This window comes from Pseudophryne corroboree, chromosome 7 (genome assembly GCF_028390025.1).
Source record: "Pseudophryne corroboree isolate aPseCor3 chromosome 7, aPseCor3.hap2, whole genome shotgun sequence".
Lineage (NCBI taxonomy): Eukaryota > Metazoa > Chordata > Amphibia > Anura > Myobatrachidae > Pseudophryne > Pseudophryne corroboree.
Window position 1 is genome coordinate 471422150 of NC_086450.1, and position 19326 is coordinate 471441475.

The 19326-nt window shown below is 38.9% G+C and overlaps 1 pseudogene; it reads right to left on the reverse strand.

Annotated features, from left to right (window-relative positions):
- Window positions 1-18261: 18261 nt before the first annotated feature.
- LOC134946109 (5S ribosomal RNA) lies at window positions 18262-18381 on the reverse strand (annotated as a pseudogene).
- Between the last annotated feature and the right edge of the window lie 945 nt (window positions 18382-19326).

The following is a 19326-nucleotide window of genomic DNA, read 5'->3' on the forward strand; positions in this document are numbered from 1 at the left end:
ATCATTTATAAGGTAACTGTTTCACAGCCCTCCACACCTAGATAGCCACGATTTGATCTATTATCATAACAAGAGTCTGTGGCTTTGCATAATCTTGTACAAAAGCTTTTAGGGTCACAGTGTTTTTTACATTTAGTTCATCCTGCTTATATATGTAACTAAAACTGTATCAAATAATTTATTGTTATAACTACATCTGATGTACGAGAATCTGATATCATTGGATTCCTTATAAAATAAATATCCACACACACTGTTACAAATTTGGCATTTTTATTGCATTATTTGTTACAATCTGGCAGCATCTGCTGAAAAGTAACTACTGCAGAATACATTGTTTCTATTCCTTATACACTTTGCTACTTTAGATAGAAACCAACAGTACCAGAGCTGGAATCAAAGCAGCAGTAAATAACTATACATGTATGTAGTAAATTAGGTGATTTTACATATTACCTTTAATTTCTCTGTCACATAGACAACCCAACTGACCCATCGCTTATGGAACAGGATTGCTTAGGGTGTGTAGAATTGTGGGTGATTTGTTAATATTTATGAAAGTTGTCAACTTATATGTATTGTTTTGTCTGCTTTTTGTCTTTAATTTTAAGTAACAATCAATATTTTAATAAAAACTAGTAAACACAAAGTAATAATAGCCAGAAACTATAAGCAAGGTAGGTGAGTGCCCCACCAAGAGTACTTTTTCTTTTCCTTCTATTCCCCAAAAAGATAGAAAGACAGAATATCACATAATAGAAATATATCAAATAAAAGAAAGTTAAGCATTAATAAATGTTTGGGATCCACATTAAAAGCCATGGGAGTCTCAAGAGGGTCTATGGGCAAACCTATGAACAATGGCAATCAGGGGGGTACCTAGGAAGTAATAATGACTAGAAGGTTTCCTAAAACTGTAGAACTAATGTAACAGACCTAATATGAACTAATACTGTAAATCAGAAACTGGACATTGTTGTACTAATGTAATCATGGAAATACTAGTATTAATAAATGACACATAGCCATAACAGGGTAAGTTGTAAGAGAGTGACTCAATGCATAATAAAGTAAGTAGTACAGTGAACTAATAGGCATTTAGATATTGAGTTAATTGTATTGTAAAGAATGGGCCACCTACAGTTATCAAAATATCTCCTTGAAAGCATTCAAACAAGGATGATAGGCATAATATGTAAAAGAGATGTCATGGTACATCTGAAGTAGCAACATCTGTGGCAGGAGGGCAAGTATTCCTCTTCAACGAACAGGGTGCCAAGGTTCATGTCTGGGCCGCAGAATCTCGGCAGACACTTGTGGACAGAGGACCGGATATGTTGAAATTGGTTTTCCTTAAAGAGCTCTTATGCCTGTTCTTCATTAGCATAGTGGCCCTCATTCCAAGTTGTTCGCTCGCAAGCTGCTTTTAGCAGCTTTGCACATGCTAAGCCACCGCCTACTGGGAGTGAATCTTAGTTTATCAAAATTGCAAACGAAAGATTCTCAAATAGACACTTCTTAGCAGTTTCTGAGTAGCTCCACACTTACTCGGCATCTGCGATCAGTTCAGTCAGTTTCGTTCCTGGTTTGACGTCACAAACACACCCAGCGTTCACCCAGACACTCCCCCGTTTCTCCAGCCACTCCCGCGTTTTTCTCAGAAACGATAGCGTTTTTTCACACACTCCCATAAAACGGACAGTTTCGGCCCAGCAACACCCACTTCCTGTCAATCACATAACGATCACCAGAACGAAGAAAAAACCTTGTAATGCCGTGAGTAAAATACTTAACTGCATAGCAAATTTACTTGGTGCAGTCGCATTGCAGATATTGCGCATGCGCATTAGCGACGTATCGCTCCGTTGCGAAAGAAAAATAATGAGCGAACAACTCGGAATGACCCCGAGTATTAATACACGCTCATCTTCCAAAAGATAGTAGTGAGCATAGAGACATACAGATTATACCCTATGTAGCAATCATGCGGCATCGGAAATAGAAGGTAGGAGCCAGGGCTAGTGCAGAGTAGTATTTAGGAGGGTCACATCTTAAAATCTTCAGAGATCACCTGTAGAAATAGGCCACAGCTTCTACAATCTGAGTGGCAGGAAATTAAAAGACATGCCTTGTAAGGCGCAAGATGCTTTACCTCTCTATGGCCGCAAGACAACAAAAACGGTTGGTCAGAAACACCTCAGCTAGCTGCATGGCCTCTTCCCTAGTACATGTATTTTATGCCATGAGGGCTTTGAGGAAATTATAAAAACTCTTATTCTATCAGCTGTGGCAAATAAACAGGCAGGAGCAGGGGAGATGTAATAGCAGAGGTCAAATTTGACGTGTAAAATCTCTTTTCCTTTACTCACCACCTGACAACTCTGGCACTTCTGGAGCCCACATCGGTCCAGATTATAAGTGCCAGTGAAGATCTGACCAGATAATGCAGCCCCTCCTAAGACCATAGAGCTGTAGCAAGCGAGAGCACCGGGTATCTTCCTCAAGATGACTGCTGTGAGCAGGCAGGTAGCATACCTTGCAGTAAGTCCCTATGTGTCAATTAGCTTCTGACTGCTTGTAGGGTAGTGGGGGTAAGGCAGGACAGGCATCGAGATGTGGTGTAAGTGCAGGGGAAGTCCAACCGACCAGCAGTAAAGCCCGCTGCCAGCAGTCTCCAGCTTTGGAAGTCTGCAGCATGTCATTCCAAAATGGAGGTCCTGGCTGAGAGGAGAGGGGATAGGCTGCAACCTGCAGAGATGATATAATCACTCCCTGTATCTGCAGCTCGTATTCCCCTATACAGGTTGACCAGATAAGGATGGCAGTGCTGTTGAGGGTCCCAAGGTGGTCAAGTGAAGAATTTCAATGGTATTTGAAGCAAAGGTAAGCCTAAGCTCTTTCCCAGAACATCTGCCCTCCTCACTGTCTAGGCCACGCCCCGATATTTGGAAATTGTTAATTAGAAAAGAAATATGGCAAGTCTTTGTCATAATTGTCATATCATGCCAAATTTGAGAACAGTTTTATGAGTACACTTGTAAAAACAGTTCTTTGTTAAATCAATCAACTTACAGATATCAGTAAAGAAAGATTATTGTTATTTTTCACATTGTTTTTTCTCATTTGCATATTAGAATTTTCTATATCATTAGGTTTATTACTGTTTGGGAACAAAAGCACTATGTGTGTGAGTCCCTAGAGCCGGTTAGAGGGTCTTCTGTCAATAACAGCCACTCCTGTTCCCATAGAGCTGTATGCGCTCACTATTACTTGAGATGCCATCTGGTCTTAAATGTATAGCAGTAGGGACTCACCCAATAGTATGGCTACCAGAAGGTAAAAAAGCTGGAATGTAGCAGCTGGCAAGCCAAGAGTTAATTATAGGCAGACTGGCTACTGGAATTGTAAATGCAGACAGGCTTGACAAGATATGGTGACTGAAGATTGCAGGACTGGATACGCACTGGTAACTGAACAATGATAACAAAAGTAAAAAAGAGTGTTGCAGGTGAACACAGCCAGTCTATGGTTAACTGCTGGGAAGCAAGCAGGTGCTATGTATATACTAGGATTGAAAGCAGAGTGCTGGCAGCATGAAACTAGTTGCAGAGAGACTTGCTGGATGAATATTGACTAGGATACAGTCTGTAATAAAACACAGTGGCTAAGATGTGACTTTGGTACAGGTTCAGGAGTAGCAGAAATGCTACAGACTTGCAATTGCTGTCATGGCTGAAGTGAATGTACTTTGCTGCAATGAGTAACCATTGACAGACAGGCTGAATGTACACAGATCCAGAGCTGGTAGGATTTATTTACAGAGAATTGACAGAAGCCTGGAAATGGATGAGGACCAGACACAAAAGTAACTGGTGGGCAATGGCTAGATAAGGACACAGAAAAGGAAAGGACACTGGATAGAAGGTACAGGGCAGAATCCATCAGAGCATAGGTGCAGGTCTGGCAGGGTTCAGCACAATGAGAACTGGGGCAGGATACAAGGATGCAGGAACACTATGGCAGGGTACCAGGATAGAGGAACAGATAAGCAGGCTGGGAACTGTACAGGGTAAAGCAACCATGTGACAAGCTCACTAGGTGCAGGAACAAGAGAATTCCACTGCAACTGGAACTGGCCAGAATCCCTAATGAAAGACCAATCACAAGAGATATCATGCTGGAGTCAGGTAATGAGGCATTCCAAACAGGTGTGCTGCTGCACATAGCAGCCAGCATCCTAGTTGCTAGGAGACCATCAGAAAACATAAAGGATTGAGCAACAGTGGCGACTCATTACCGCACTTATTGTTATTTCAGATAGTATTTTACTGTAGCTATTTTCATATAACAAGGCTTGCTTGAGACAGTGGGGGTAATTCAGATGTGATCATACCAGCAAATTTGTTAGTAGTTGGGTAAAACCTTGTGCACTGCACGTGTGGCAGACATATCATTTGGAGAGAGAGTTAGATTTGTGTTGATTATATTGTTTCTGTGCAGGGTAAATACTGGCTGCTGTATTTTTACACTGCAATTTAGTTTTCAGTTTGAACACACCACACCCAAATCTCACTCTCTCTGCACATGATATATCTGCCACACCTGCAGTGCACATGGGTGGTCATTCCGAGTTGTTCGCTCGCTAGCTGTTTTTAGCAGCCGTGCAAACGCTATGCCGCCTCCCACTGGGAGTGTAATTTAGCTCAGCAGTGCGACCGAAAGGATCGCAGAGTGGCAGCATAATTTTTTTGTGCAGTTTTAGAGAAGCTCAAAACCTACTCAGCGCTTGCGATGAAATCAGACTGTTAAGTTTCTGTTTTGACGTCACAAACACGCCCTGCGTTCACCCAGCCACGCCTGCGTTTTTTCGAACACTCCCTGAAAATGGCCAGTTGACACCCAGAAACGCCCACTTCATGTCAATCACTCTGTGGCCAGCAGTGCAACTGTAAAGCTTTGCTAGACCTTGTGTGAAACAACATAGGCCCTCATTCTGAGTTGATCGGTCGCAAGGCGAATTTAGCAGAGTTACACACGCTAAGCCACCGCCTACTAGGAGTGTATCTTAGCATCTTAAAATTGCGACCGATGTATTCACAATATTGCGATCACAAACTTCTTAGCAGTTTCAGAGTAGCTTCAGACTTACTCTGCCTGTGCGATCAGTTCAGTGCTTGTCGTTCCTGGTTTGACGTCATAAACACACCCAGCGTTCGCTCAGACACTCCCCCGTTTCTCCGGCCACTCCTGCGTTTTTTCCGGAAACGGTAGCGTTTCCATCCTCACGCCCATAAAACGCCGTGTTTCTGCCCAGTAACACCCATTTCCTGTCAATCACACTACGATCGCCTGAGCGAAGAAAAAGCCGTGAGTAAAAATCCTATCTTCTTAGCAAAATTACTTGGCGCAGTCGCAGTGCGAACATTGCGCATGCGTACTAAGCGGATTTTCACTGCGTTGCGATGAAAAAGAACGAGCGAACGACTCGGAATGAGGGCCATAGTTCGCTGTAATATTACTTTGCGCGTGCGCATTGCGCCGCATACACATGCGCAGAAGTGCCATTTTATTCCTCTTCGCTGCACAGTGAACGAAAGCAGCTAGCGATTAACTCAAAATGACCACCATGGTTTTTCCCAACTGCTAACACATTTGCTGCTGCGATCAGGTCTGAATTACTCCTAAAGAAGAGTGGAAGAGAATTGTAAAATACTGGGCTAAATTTTTTATGAAACATTAATAACGTTTTTGACTTAATAACCTCCTCAGAGCCACTTTTACAGCAGAGTTCTGCAGACTGTATATTATGGGATTTAACATGGGTGTGACTGTTGTATAGAATGCGGTGAAAACAAAATCCATAACATCCGAGCATAGTGGCAACAGATAATCTAACATAATGCATACATAATACATGGTGATGATAGAGAGGTGGGATGAGCAGGTGGAGAAGGCTTTTCTTCTTCCATTGCTGGACTTAACACGCAAGACCGTGGAAAAAATGTTTATGTAAGACATCGAAGTGCATATAAATGGACCAAATCCTAGGAACAACATTTCTAAAATAATTGCTATATACATCAGCCCTGTGCCTGTACAGGTAGTAATAGTGAGAGATTTAGTATCACATAAGAACTGGTGAATCTTATTAGAGTGACAGGAGGAAAAATATAAGACTGAGATTATAAATAGTAATGAATTAGAACACGCAGTCACCCATATTCCCATAGATATCAGGGTACAGTTTCTCTTACTCATGATGCGAGGATAGTGTAAAGGGAGACATATAGCCACATACCGGTCATACGCCATGATGAATAACAGAATATCCACCGCGAAGAAAAAGTAAAATTGTGTGAAACATTGTGCAAAAGACACAATGTTATTTCCTGACAGTAACACATAGAGAAATTTAGGGACAGTGACCGTTGTGAATAATATGTCTACAATGGACAGATTACAGATAAATACAAACATTGGTTTATGTAACTGAGGTTCCAGGGATATGACTGTGATTATAGAGGAATTCACCAAAACTCCCACAATAAATATCAAGAAAAATAAACTGGCAACTAATGCCTTACATTGCATATTCATATCAGAAAGTGCCATGATATGAAAATACGTCACTGATGTCTGATAACTCAATGTTGCTATCCGGCCATTCTAGAGAAAAAAAACAAAGAAACAAAGTCACATTTTATATTTTATTTGTGTTTATTATACAGATGTGTCCTAATACATTTTTGTAAAAAGCCCCTCTTGGCATGCCAGGTTCCTTATGACTCTGCTTGCGACAGGAACCATTTTCTCAATTCGATGTATGAGGACACTGTGCTGATTAATTTGATATGTGACACTTGTATATCTGTGTGCAACTGAGTCTATGAATCTGCATATGAAGTGTTACTAAACATGGCTAATTCAATACCAAGTTCTGTTGTGCTTCATCTACATACGCAGACGCACACAGAAAAACTAGTGTTTTATATTAAATGAATCAGCACATTCTCCTGGTACATCCTAGACACACTGCATTGTGACTAAGATGCATATTCGGCAAAAAAAGACATCCGATGCAAGCAGAGTTGCATGGGACCTGTCTGCTCACTCTTGCCCGGTATCACCCACTGCATGGCGTATTGAGGCTAGATGTAGGAGAACACTTCTGTAGCACTTATCTCCCTTTGCTCACTCTCTCAGGCAGACTATATCTTGTGCCGCATTAAAGAAGACACCAAGCCATTTTTAATGGCATTTGAAATCGCAGTCGCAGGTTGAGAAACGCACTGAAACATTGATGAAAACCTGCATTTTTACGGACACTCCCTGAAACTGCCCCCTTTACACTATATGACAGAAAAGGAGCATACACACGGTGAGATATTGACTAAGTGCCGATTTTGACTTTGCTATTTCCCTTGAACTCCTCGGAGCCCAGAACCACCGACTTGGACTATATTTACTTGCAATTTTGACTATGGTGGTCATTCCGAGTTGTTTGCTCTGTAAATTTCTTTGCATCGCAGCGATTTTCCGCTTAGTGTGCATGCGCAATGTTCGCAGTGCGACTGCGCCAATTAAATTTGCTATGCAGTTAGGAATTTTACTCACGGCATTACGAGGTTTTTTCTTCGTTCTGGTGATCGGAGTGTGATTGACAGGAAGTGGGTGTTTCTGGGCGGAAACTGACCGTTTTATGGGAGTGTGTGAAAAAACACTACAGTTTCTGGGAAAAACGCGGTGTGGCTGGAGAAACGGAGGAGTGTCTGGGCGAACGCTGGGTGTGTTTGTGACGACAAACCAGGAACGAAACTGACTGAACTGATCGCAGTGGCAGAGTAAGTCTGGAGCTACTCAGAAACTGCTAAAAGGTGTGTAGTCGCAATTTTGATAATCTTTCGTTCGCAATTTTACTATGCTAAGATTCACTCCCAGTAGGCAGCGGCTTAGCCTGTGCAAAGCTGCTAAAAGCAGCTAGCAAGCGAACAACTCGGAATGACCACCAATGTGCGATTTTGACTACATTGTACACAATGGGGGTAACTCCAAGTTGATCGCAGCAGGAATTTTTTTAGCAGTTAGGCCAAACCATGGCCCTCATTCCGAGTTGTTCGCTAAGCTAAGATTCACTGAGACTGAGGATATTCTAACTAATGACAGATAGAGTAATCTACATCACGATAGCAGAAGAGCAATGGTAAATGAGCTGAACAAAGATTAAAGTTTTATGCATATACAGTAATGGGCCCTACACATTATAAGATCCGCTGCCGAGCTGCCCGACGGCAGATAAAACCGACGGGCGACCCCGCAAAGGGGGGCAGTGATGGGGGAGTGATGTTACTTCACTCCCCCCCTCACACCACTTCATAGAACTGCAGGCAAATATAAACAAGATCATCCATATTAGCCTGCATGCACACCCGACGGGGCACCAGCGGTGAACGAGCATGGGACCGCGCATCATTCATCGCTGGTACCTCCACACTGCACGATATGAACGTTATCTTGTTCATTAATGAACGAGATCATTCATATCTTGCAGTCAAATCGCCCAGTGTGTAGGGCCTATAAGTGAATAGTAATTGTCTGGTACTAATTTGTGAATGAGTATACACAGTTGTGTAAGGAATGGTATAATTAACACCATAAATGTATATCAGGTCATCTTAAATATCGTCCTCAGAACCAATTGATATGAATAAATGTATTTTAATGTTGTATTAAGGTGCAGTAATAAATGTGGATGAATTGATTGTAAAAACTATTGCAAAAAGTGCATGATTGTGATAAAACATGAAGCTATTCTGTTTGCTATAAATATTGCACTCGAGCTATGTTTGGCCACACACCCCCTGATGAAGTCTACACTGACGAAACCGGTCAGGACGTTTGAGCTCTGAACAGGAAACACAGATCATCTTCCCGGTGTTGAATGCGGCACGGTGAAGCTGACCGCCTGTGTCTCCGTCTCTACACACTGCTAGTTGCCTTCCGGAGGCACCTCTCAGGGGTTTTAGAGATTGGAGCCGGCATGTATTTATTTCGATGTATGTGAGCATATACTTTTTTAACAGTTAAGATATTATCTTTTAAACTTTCCTATTTCTTTTTCCTACAGTATGGGGACACATGTAAAAGGCTTAGAGTTTGCCAGAGGCGCAGGATGTCAGCCGATCTTGGATGTTTCTTTTTAAAGAAAAAATAATTTAAAAAGCATGGTTGTGTCTGATAAATGATTGCTGCTTTAAAAACATTTACTCGGACGCTATTATATATTAGGGTTGGTTGAAAAACACGAACATGATGTTGGAGTCTGACCAATACGTGTTTTTGAAGTTTGGTCAGTTCAACCTCAAAGTTGGGCATGGAGGTCAAAAAGTGATCTTTTTGTCTCCCAATGTATGAATAAAATTGACAAGATGCAATAATTATTTGTGATTGGTGCGAAGAAGTCATTGAAAATGGCAAAAGTAGTGAAAATCTGAGTATTTTCAAATAAATCAAGTTGTATCTTGTGCAGCCTTTAGCCAACACTAAACTCACCAAGTGAAGGTATCTGGAGTTTGAGTTCCATCCCATTCCCAACCCAACCACCCTATCTTGTGGATATACAGACAAATTTGATTAAACTCATAATATGGATTAAAGGAGACAGTATGTGTAAGGTAAGTATAATGTAAGTATATGAACATAATCAGTGTTTATATTGCGAATTGGGATGTTTGTTATCATAATGAGGCATTTGTTTTCTTAAGTGCAGAGTGGCCCGAATGAAGACATCACTTGCTTCAGCTCCAACAATTTTGCTGGAAGCATCTGTGACTAGTTGAACAGTGCAATCAACTGTGGCCTGAATGTGGCAGGGATATCCCTCAAAGTTCCAGGTCACAGGTCATCTATTTCTGATGCATTTCTTCCAATAATGGTGTGCCAACATAGACAGGAACCGGAGGAGATGTAATATGACATGAATCACAGTCAATCATATCAATGTAGTCAGTGCAATCACAGTTAAATTAACATATGGGTAGACTGTACTTTGATGGTCATCATGACAGCACGTAATCTAGAGAAAAGAAAGCCAAGTACTTCCAAAAACCATTAGCCAGCCCAATGCATCTTTAAAAGTGCTTCATCTTGAAGGTTTATGGTCCAACATGGTTTCTGATAAAAGTACAATCTTCAATCAAAGATGATGGTCGCCATGTATGGCAGTTTATCCAATCTTTGAGATACTTACCAGATAAGTACAATACTGTCATCAATAATGTTGTGGCCAATAATGCTTATTTTGCATTACCTGACAACATTTTGTTGGCTAGGTTAACAGATGAATGAGACAATGTACAGGAGCTGGCAGTGAATAGGATACTTACTGCTTGCGGGCAACCTGAGACCAATGAATTCTGAAAGTGCCTCATACCTTCATGTGGTGAGTTCTGAGTCACCTAGTAAGTATAGGGTGGGCTAAAGACTGCACAAGACATGACTTGATTTCTTAAAAAATTCTCAGATTTTCACTATTTTTGCCATTTTCAATAACCTCTTCACACTAATCACAAAAAATTCTCAGGACATCACAATTTTTTTTTGTACATTGGGAGACACAAATATTACTTTTATGAACTCTGTGCCCAACTTTTAGGTTGGACCAACCAAACTTCAAAGGCACTTAATTAAAAAAAAAAAAATCTAAAAATGTGAACCTTTGATTTGCTTGCCAGAAAAGAAGACATTAACTCAGAGGGTTGAAATATTGTACAGTTGATACTGACCCCGAATGGCAACTTTTGAGCCCTAAGGCTAAACTCCACTGTCACTTTTGTGTTTTTCAACCCACCGTATTATATATGCCTCATAGTTTTTTTTTGTAGTATAGATTAAGAGAAGCACTAATGACCCACAGCTCCAGATCGTAGTGGCGCAAACAAAGGAAATAGTCTTTCTTTTTATTAAGCATAAAAAATCCTACAGAATATTTGCTTCAAAGGTTTTGTTTTAATTCCATCTGTATATTTTTACCAACACAACTTACATTATTTTTTCTCCTTTTAAAATCTGATTTATGTAAATATAGGAAGCATGTTTTCATTGGATCAACATGTAAAGGGCATGATACATTTATTTTTTTATAATTAAATAAGTCTAAAGAAAACTGCAGAAATGTACCCAACTGTGATGCTGATTTTTATAAGAAATACAAATAATATTAAAACTTTAACTATGGATTTAAAGAATAGACAACAATTTCTGTACTTACAGTAATATGGCACTTTTCTACAACACATGCAATATTTAGGGGCCCATTTATCAAAGTGTTTTAGATATTTAATACTTTTGTGTATGACACATAGTGCTCCAGCCAATCAGCTCAATTTTTAAACACCTAACAGTAAGGTGCTGATTGGATGGATCACCATTTATCATATGCAACAAGTATTAAATATCGAAAACTCATTGGTAAATGGGTCCCTAAATATTTTTATTACCTTCCAAAACTGGTAAAAGGAAGGATAACTGGTAAACCAACAACAATGTCTTAATCAACCAAGTCTCAATAGTGGGGAGTTAAATCTAGGCCACCTAATCTGATAACTCTGAAGGGAAACTCTACTGTAGCACAAATTTATGAAAAGTGAATGCTGGCCATGACAGAAAGGTATCAGAACACACAGTGCATCACAGCTTCCTGCATGTGTGGCTGCGTAGTTGCAACTTACAGGACTTACCGGATCTGCTGCTAATGTCTTGGTGCCCTATATCACAGGACACCTGTGACACTGTAATGTGCCACAATATGAACTGGTGGCACTGTACTGTATGTCGTAATGTGTATTTGGTGCACTGTGTTGCATAATGTGTACTAGCAACCCTTAAACATGATGAAACGTGAACTAGGGCACTACTGCAGTTCAGGAAATTAACTAGGCCACTATTATGGGCTAAACATTAACTAAGGCACTATATGGTTTAGAAAATGAACTAGGGCAACATTATGGGGCATACAATTAACAACTGCTGAGGAGAGATGTCTCTCTCAAAAACTTGGTACAAGTTGGTAAAATGTTGCTATTTGGCCCACAAAGTTTTGGCTATGCCCCTGCTGCAATGGTCTTGTGAAGTTGAGACCTTGATGGGTCAGATCTGTGGTGTGGCATGAGAGGGACCTAAACGATATTAGGCAGGTGGTTTTAATATTATGGCTGATAGATGTATACAGAAATCCATAGTATCACACACAGAATCATTTCAGTGAGACATTAAACAACCTTGTATTCTAAAACTGTACCTCTTGTGAGATTGAGTTATATTCCTCCGTTGTTATCACGGTGTACATCACCTCAGCAGTAGCACACAGAATCCTCCTATATAACTTACAGCACAGAGAGGGAACTGAGAAGATTATTTATACACTAATGACTGATGCACAATGTTCATAGATTCAAAATAAATATATACCTATGGGAACATTATAATGTTTGTAATTGCATTACCCTATGGGGATTTTTTTAATATCATGCAATTCAAATTTAATACAATAAACACTGTTATATTCCATACAATAAATCTAGATCTGTAAACATTATTATGTACAGTATAATCCGGAACTTTGAAAATCTTTAAAAAAAATGGGAGTTCAGTGGATGAATCAGATACAGTATAAACAATGTAATACAATACAGCAATGTTATTGAGTTTAGTAACTGATGTTTGATTCGTATGATAGACAAAGGGAATGGAATATCCAAATTACTGCAAAATATAACAAAAATGTTTCTTTTAAATCAAATTTAGAACAATTGGAGATTGAGAAACAGTTTTTTGTACATCATGGAAACCCCACATTGACCAAACTGATTACATTTTAGATTTATTCTAGTGTAAAATTTACACTACAATAGACACTTTGCTACAGGTTAATTAAATTTGTACTAAGATACCTCACATCTATTAAGACTTTTTCAAGACACTTACCATACCATGAGCAAAGTTGAAGGTTACTAATGACTCCTAACAGATTTGGCTGCACCACTCATCCATGTGGGTTCACAATAAGATTTGTCAAAGGAAGGGTTGTTCTCCAGCAAAGTGCTTGGTGTCAATGAATAACAGTTGTGCATGAATTACAACTGTTTAATATGTAGCGCACATTTTTATTAAGTGAACAAAAGTATTAGGACAATTGACTCAACAACTGTTTCATGTAGAGATGTGGGGTCTTCCTATGTTATCACTTTATGAATTAACCAGCAAAAAAGTCTTTAGTTGATTCCAAATGTATTTTTATGCATTTGCTGTGAACTCACAATATGTGGTCAAAGTAGCTGTCAATGCAAGTCAAATAGGACATGATTAGTCTGCAAAAAAACAAAAAACAACAGTTTCGTACAGTCTGAAAAAAATGCAGTAGGATCTTTTCCATGGTTAAGTAAAATGTGTTCCTAAGATCCATCCAAGTAATGAACATTCACTAGTAGATAGGCATATCATTTTCTTAGTCTACCATAAAGTGGAGACTTTATGAGAGCAAATAGAGAGTGTTCACTACAAAGTGTATACATTTCATAAGCATCAAAATGGCAGACTAGATGGCCAAGAGGATGTTTTCTGCAATCAAATTGTAAATTGTCCTCAATGCATATGTTGGTTGCCGTCTGGAATAGGGACTCCGTTGTGCGTACTACCGGAGCTCCCTTCAAACCTACATGCATGTTTCACCCATAAGGCTTGAACATGGTCAGATTGTCTTCCAGTTGCTGTCGAGTCTGTGTCTAAATGACCAATGTTGTCTTCTCACAGCTGTGAGGACCAGTTACAACCTCTATCTATCTACTTACAATATATTCTCTTAGACTGGGTAGTGAGATTTCCAACACCAAGGGTATCCATTCCCCATACCCTTTCAAAAGAGGGATAGAGAGTATTAACCCCTTAGGTCTATCTGGCTATCCATGACAAGGCAATCACTGCTCTTGTAGCACATGCTCTGCTGGGGATTTAAGTCGGAAGGAAAAGGTGGTTCTTCTTCTTTTCCTCTCAATTCTCTCTATATATTTATATTAGTTAGAATAACTTTAATAATACCTGCCACAAACTATATAACCTATTGAAGCATGACATTTCACTGCTGTCTGTGTTAGATGTAATCCATTTTGTTACAAATATAATCAATCATATTTAGTGTCTAACGAAACCGAGACACAACCCCCATTACAGAGGTAAACAATACAAAACACAGAACTGTGTCTAGTCTATTCTATTGTTACTCTCATCAGATCTTCTTTGATCTGACATCATATACAGTATTAATTTATTTATCAAACGTACCAGGAAAGGAAACTCTCATCAATTATTCTCTGCTGATGAGCACACAATTGGAAGCAGATTTCTATCCCAGAGACATAAGTATGCTTTTCTGACTGTTCTGTCACTCCTTGCTCTAAATGATGAGTTATTTGAAGGAAACAATTAATTATGCAAATTCTTGCATAACTAATAGCTTCTTGAAGGATACAGTGTTTTTTAAAAAAAATTAGTTTTCCTGCAAGAAATGAAACCTCCAGCCCTTACATTGTCTCCATATTCCTTTTGAAGAATGTGGAAATTGTATCAGCACACATTGTTGATTCTCTTCCACAGAGACTATCAGGCCATATCATATACATAGACATACTAGTGGTGCCAAGAGAAGGGGGGAGAGGGTACTAATTTCCTGGGCCCAGGTCTGATGGAGAGGCCCAGGGGGGGCCCTGGGCCCCCTTACCTAGCAGCAGCAGATGTAGTTCTTCTCCTCAGTCCAGCACATGCTGCTGTGTGCTGGGCTGTAGTGTGGCAGGGAGGCAATTAAAATACAATTGTTTTTAATAATTTTTTCTAAGGTGTATGACCACGCCTCCTTTATTTAGGCCACACCTCTTTAAAGATTGTTGATGGCATGGAATTTCCTTTGATTCTACAGATATCTTGCTCTTTAAATAGTATACACTTCATTTTGCATTGATCTACAGTATGTATGTCAATGTTAGAATGGATTTGTTTTTTCTATTATTTAATACGTTTTTATTATGTGTATATTTACAAGAAGTTTTTTTATTGATATGTTCTACTAAAAGTTACATTTTAGAACTATACAAGAGTGCCCCCAACTAAGAATCTTCTTTTTTCTTCTCAAAACATATAAGGAATGTGGAAAGGTCATGATGGATTTGGCAGAAGAAAAATCATTGATACATTAAATATCTTGAATTTTAGGCTAATGATGTCAAGATTAAGGGATAGGTAATCCCAGACATGGACCTCAAAGACATTCAGGAGTCTGAAGACAGATTTCAAAGCACAGTAAATGCCAATCTGCTGTTTCAAAGAGTTTCAATCATTCTCTCTTCAGTGGTAGTGCAGAGGGTGTTTATACATGTCACAGATCCCATGCAGTAGACCCCTTTAATTCCACATCTAAATATGAAGTTACTCTAGTAAAATGTAATATAAATCTGAAAACTCTGCACATAGAAGAAGACATGGTTTGGTGATATGTTATAGATACAGCATGTATTGATTATTCAGAATATATTTTGTGTAACATTTATGCCCCTAATACACACTGTACAAAAAAATCCTTCTTTCAATCCCTTCTATCTATATTGAGTATTCATTACCAAGAAGCTCTCATTATTTGTGGAGGTCTACATTTAATCTATTATTTTATTTTATCCCTCCAGCAGCCTTTACCTGCTCTCTCAAATGTATACAAAAAACGTTTCCTCTTTATTTTAATTTAGCTATTATACTGTAAATGTCCTACCAAAACCTGGAAGGGACTTTTAAATGCTAGGGCTCTTTTGACCCATTTCTTCATTAAATTTAGATGATAAAATACAAACCCAAATAATTGATAACCAACTCAAACCTATTTTACCCCCAACCAGACCAGTTTTATTTGGGCATGCCATTCAGTGGTTAATGTACACAAGGTCTTTTCAGGTATCCAAAATTTGTATTCATCTATGGACACAGAACCAAACACCAAACTAGCCTTGGGTAATCTTGGTTGGTAATGTGTAGCTTAAGATTGCTCTTTTCGCACACAATATGCTGCTTTTTCTCTCTGATCATGTGACCACAATTCCAGCGGTCATGGACACTGTCACATCATTTGGGGCCTTTTTGAGCTTCAAAATCAATGTGCCAAATCAGAAATTCTACTTAGCAGTGACCCACAAGCCTTCCTTCAGTTTATACCAACCCATAGTCGTTTCAGACTCACCTCTGACAATTTACAATACTTAGGCATCTACATTTCTTCTGATCTTTCTCAACTTTTAATATTTTAATTATTTTCCCACACTTACCAAAATTGCAACCCTATATGTTAGTTGGAAAATCTTCCTCCTTTCTTTGTTGGGTCATTTAGCAGTGATAAGAGTATTATTTTCCCTAAACCATTCTCCTAATGCAAATGTTACCCATCAGCTTAACTAATACTGACATTTGTAATTTTAACTACAGAATATAAAGTCACGATTCCTATGGCAGCATTAAAGAGCTGGAATCTCCTTGCTCAAACTTCAGACCACCAAGAAAAAAGGAGGTATGGAAGCCCCACATATACACTCCTAATCCATGTCAGTGTACTTCAGATATATCAGTGACTGGATATTGAATACTTATATTTATACTGACAACACTCTGGACATACCATTATTCCACCCTTACTCTCCAGGCTTTCTCTTGCATACTGAGAACATAGATATTCCTCCTGTAATGTTAAATTATATCATATTCCGAGATAACTATTACTCTATGCCTGGTTATCCATTAATACAAAGTTACATAAGGATCTTCTATGGTCTCCCTATATTTCCCTTTGGTTGCCAGAGAGATAAATTACTTTAGAAATATCTCCAAAGTATTTGAACCTCAATGCCAAATTCTCTCTTTCCAATATCTCCAACAAATTTACCAAATCCCTAAGCAGTTTCATATGTACCTTCAGGTCCAACACTAAATCTCAACTTTTGACACCAACACACACACCCTACGATCTCAGGACCCTATTTGCTCTCTGCTCAGACTACTCAACACAATTCTTTACTGTACCAAATACTTATACTCCAAGCTCTTGCCAGCCTCCACCACGGCACCATGGAAAGTGTTATCGAAGTCATGGTGAACTGAGATACCAGAGTTGTCTTCCACCATTATGACACAGTTCTGGAAAAAAACACAGTCACCTTACTTGCAAGATATTCACATTAGAACTACTGTCTTCACAAAGCATAAAGTCTGCCAGCTCAATGCAGCCATATGGTTCCAGAGAAGAAAAGCACTTACTCGAAATGCCACCCTACATCTACTTAATTCATATATTGCTTTCAGAAATGTTGTAAAATGGGAAAAAAAATCTGGAACAAATTGCTACATTTCAACACTTTGCCCCATACTCACAAGCCTGTCTCCGCACCAACTTTAAGAACTGCAATCTAGGCCCAGACAAGATGGAAATGTCTCCATTCCTAATAATGCTAGTAACTATTGCTGAAAAGGTGATCCTGGTTCACCAGACCTCCAAATCATTAGCCAATGACGCTCAATAAAAACGCTTATAGCTTCTCTGACATTGGAAATTGGTTATAAAGGGAGCCGCACAGATTAAAAGAATTATAATAAATCAATATTAATAATGGTCTGAAAACAACTGATAATAATAAATGAAATTACTTCACGGTCAGGTAACCAAACACCTTAAGGCTTTCCTTCACTTATATGGTGTATATAGGTTAAACCTCAGTGGTGCTCCCCAGAGTCAAGAAATGTATCAAAATAAATACCAAAGAATCAGAAGAACAGTAGACTCTTGTTGAGGAGCACTCAGTTTCAGACATACAGAAATGTGTTATAAATAACTGTTAAGATCCTATTTTTTATTAGAGTAAGGATAATAACATGGAGTTCAGGTTTTACCAATTAATGCGAAATTATAAAAATATATTAAATATAATAAATAGCCTTGGCTATGATAAATAAATAGCCGGATTCCTGATGTTAAGATTAGTGGAATTCCTAGGTAGATTCAATTGAGTGGTATCCTTGTGTTACAAAAAAGTTTATTATGACCATCATTTGATCTGCATAAGCCACTTTAAAGAAAAGATATTGCAGAAGATTGAATCATAGGTCATAGTCCAATTGTTAGTGTCCTGTTTTTTATATATGCTGCTTCCTGTTAGCAAGCAACTAGATCTAGTAAGCAGCCATCAATTGCAGTACCTGGGTGTTCCAAGGTGGTCTCCCATCCGAGTACTGGCCCAACCCTCCACTTCTTGGCTCCCAAGATCAGATGAGATTGGGCATCTCCAGTGGGGTATGACCGCAAATTTCTGCGTTTAGACCTCTCGTCTAAATGAACAGTGGTAACAAGCCTTGTTATTTATTGAATAAGTGGAGGGAGTATATACTATTACTCAATTTAAGCAGTAGCTGCTTCCACTTGTAAAATAATCTGTGCAGTGATCACAGTCCGATGTATATTTTCACATGTGTATTGATAATCACAGGTGAGAATGAAGGGAATAGTAATAGAATTCCTGCTTAGGAAGTAACACAGTAAAGTGATTATGGTCTCTTCGTTTGTGACCATAAATATACCACAAAGCAATAATGAATCATAGTATTTACATATGCCTGGTATATGAGACAATTCTCCAAGGATAACAATTCCTGTGTCATAGGATTAGTTGAGTGTACCTGTTGCATAAACATGAAATAATATACCACACTATACCTCGTATACTGTTAGAGCTGAGAGTTAATACCACAAGCTAAAAATTGCTAGAAATAGCAATCCATGTATGAACCGCAAAAACTCAAGACATAGATTAGTGAGCCACAGTATAGTACATATACCGTTAGGGCATAGAATTTGGTGCCACATATAGTAATTGTGGCTAGAATTTGAGATAATATCTAATTTGATGCCCAAGAAAATAGCAATTCATAAACAGGGCAAGCAATTATAAACAGCAATTCATATGTCATTCAGTGTGGCTGTAAACGTTTATTTGCCCCACCCTGTGGTTATAGCTGAATTACATACAATTTCCTATTCAATACTCAGTATAATGATACATGTGTTAAATGACACAATTCATATGTAAGAATTCAGATGCCAGGCAGGAATTCACAGAAAACTGTTAGTAAAAAAGTTACAGGCTTTGATTCAATGCTCCAAAATAGCAATCCTATAACATAGCACACAAGAAACCATTCTATGGTCACTCATAATTTCCTCCAATGGGTATGTAAGGACACAGCCGATATTTG